This window comes from Micropterus dolomieu, linkage group LG16, assembly GCF_021292245.1.
Source record: "Micropterus dolomieu isolate WLL.071019.BEF.003 ecotype Adirondacks linkage group LG16, ASM2129224v1, whole genome shotgun sequence".
NCBI lineage: Eukaryota > Metazoa > Chordata > Actinopteri > Centrarchiformes > Centrarchidae > Micropterus > Micropterus dolomieu.
The window spans coordinates 7,207,405-7,209,937 of NC_060165.1; the positions used below are offsets into that span (position 1 = coordinate 7,207,405).

The window sequence follows — 2,533 nt, forward strand, 5'->3', positions numbered from 1 at the left end:
CATTCTGGCCCCCAAGGGGGTGACCCCCCCCCCCCCCCCGATTTTAATGACCTGTGGCTTATACCTGTAACACCCCTATCATAAACCACTGGTATGCCTCTAGACAAAAAAAAACTTTTGGCCTGCTGTTTACTCCATCCAAGTCTTCAATGGTATATGGCCTCTAAGGGCCACTAGCAGGGGTTTTAAACCTTTGGTCTTATTTTTCCTCCGAAGATAATAGGTTTTCTCGCAGCGGCAAACATAAAAACCAGACTGCAAGAATGAAAAGAGGCTTCATTGTTGAATAATGCGTCTCTTTTTGTAGTTGCTTGGTCTAACGTCTTTGTCATGTCAATCAGTGTGGGCGGGAGTCTCACGTCTTCTTGCCTAAACTTTCTTTTGATAAAGTGGAGTTGTATTACTGTAGGTCATGCTCTGTCATGGTATGTCAACTACTCATTTCCAATGGATTTTCTTTGGGTTATACAATTCTGATAGAGAGAAGCAGGCATGTATATAATATATAAAATTATGGGATTATTTAACCCACAAAAATAATGGATTTGCTTGTGGGATGACTTCCTTAAATGGGATTTTGCCGCTGCTTTGATGGCTCTGGACTCATTTTAACCAAATTTCTTTCTGCCACAGGTGAACCAAAAGTTCTGGTCTTTGTCGGATCATCAGAGGAGAAGAGAGTAACAATAAAAGGACCTTTCTGTAAATAGAGACTTCCTTTCTTCTGGATTGCAATTAATCTTTGGAAAACTCGGAATGCTTCTTCTTGAACTCTATGGACATCAAAAAGAGGATCAGTCAGACCTTCTTTTGAAGGACTCCATGTGATTAGCCTTACCGGACAACAGGAATTATTCTGACATTGTACTGCTTGTAGTGGAAGACAATGGTGAAATTTGCCTATGTGTTCATTTCCAGAGTATTTATGTCCTTTACAGGGGATTCTGCATCACAAGTTGACCTGGGTGAACAGCAGGTCAGTTTGTTGTAAGCATCGCAAATATTTAATACAAAATGTGACTTTGTTTTCTCAGTCAGTTGTGGCTTTATTCTCTAACGAAGTGTAGTTTCAAAGGTTCAGATAAATGAGAATCTGTGGCTGAGCAGCAGATATTCAGGGTGATTTTCAAAGAAATACACAAACACATTCATAACTGTATCATTCAAATGTTGTGCCATGACACAGAAAGGGAAAATTAACCTAATTATAATTATAATATAATTAAGTGTTATATTCAACCCAGAAATTGTTGAGAATGTAAGGACAGCTGACCTAAACCTGTGCTGTAAAAAGGTAAAAACTGATCAAATCTACCAGCTGTTAACTGACAGAAAAAGTTGGATCCAGTTGTGGTTTATTTTTCCTCTGAATATCACTCTGCCATTTCCTATAGCTTCTGCCAGATTTTGTTTTTTCTATCGCCGCTCTGGTGTTCAGATTCTAGACAACAGCAGTGTAAATTAAACACACAGCATCTGGTCGCCAGCTGGATCATGACAACAATGTTCCCTAAACTGTTTTTGACTAGCTAAGTATGATTTGCTGATCTCCTTTCAGTAGGTATCGCTGACACTTCATTAATCTGTGTAAGTGATTACATCAGTAATAAACTATGGTTGTGTAACTAAAGCCTTGTGTCTTTTAAGCATCTGTATGCTAACGATGACTAGTTTCTTGCCATGTTAGCAGCATAGCTCTAAGGAAGGCAATGCTGGTCAGATGGACCCCTCCGAAAAATTGTAATGACTTTGGTGATCCCCTGACTTCTACTCTAGTACCATCTGCAGGTCAAGCTCATTTCACTTATGTGTACTATCTCAACATCTACTGGATGGACTGGCACATAATTTTGTACATCGTTCATGGTCCCCAGAGAAGTAATCTTCATGACTTTTGTAATCCTCTCATTTTTCCTCTAGTGCCACCAGCAGGTTGACATTTGTGGTTTTGAGTGAAATGTTTCAACAACTATGGGATGAATTGCCATGAAATTTGCAATAGTCATTAATGTCCCCCACAGAGTCAGTTGAAATAGCATGGGGCATCCCTTAACCTTTCATCTAGGGCCAACATCAGGTCAGATTTTTTATTTGTCAAATACTTTGGTTTATAACGTTCACATCAGCCTTGCGCTAATTAGCCAATGTTAGCATGCTAACACACTAAATCAAAATGGTTAACATGGCAAACATTAAACCTGCTAGTAATACCTGTCAGTATGTAATGCCCATTCTGCATGGTACCAGCTCGACTCGCCTCAACTCTATTCGTCTTTTTCACTCTTCACTGTATCATCATTGCACACACCAGACAGACGCCAGCAACAGAAAATTTATAATTCACAATTTTCATGTTATTTCATCACTAAATCCACTTCTAAGTACATTTCTAATATTGGCAGTTTTACGGAAATTGATGGCGGATCAAAAATCTACTTTAACGTTTTTGGAGTTGAGGAGCAGTGCCGCCGGTGGGAACGAGCTACCAGCCAGTGAGGAAACCACAGCTGTAAGATTTTCGTACCGTCCTTAA

At 39.6% G+C, this 2,533-nt stretch overlaps 1 protein-coding gene across 2 annotated transcripts in view; it reads left to right on the plus strand.

The window, feature by feature from the left end:
• Positions 1-1,570, plus strand: part of LOC123984950 (chemokine-like protein TAFA-2) — a 70,273-nt gene extending 68,703 nt beyond the window's left edge. For both annotated transcript variants that reach the window (XM_046072227.1, XM_046072229.1), the window contains exon 6: positions 634-1,570. The gene's annotated coding sequence lies outside the window, so the exon portion shown is untranslated. The remainder of the gene's footprint in view (positions 1-633) is intronic.
• The last annotated feature ends 963 nt before the right edge of the window (positions 1,571-2,533 follow it).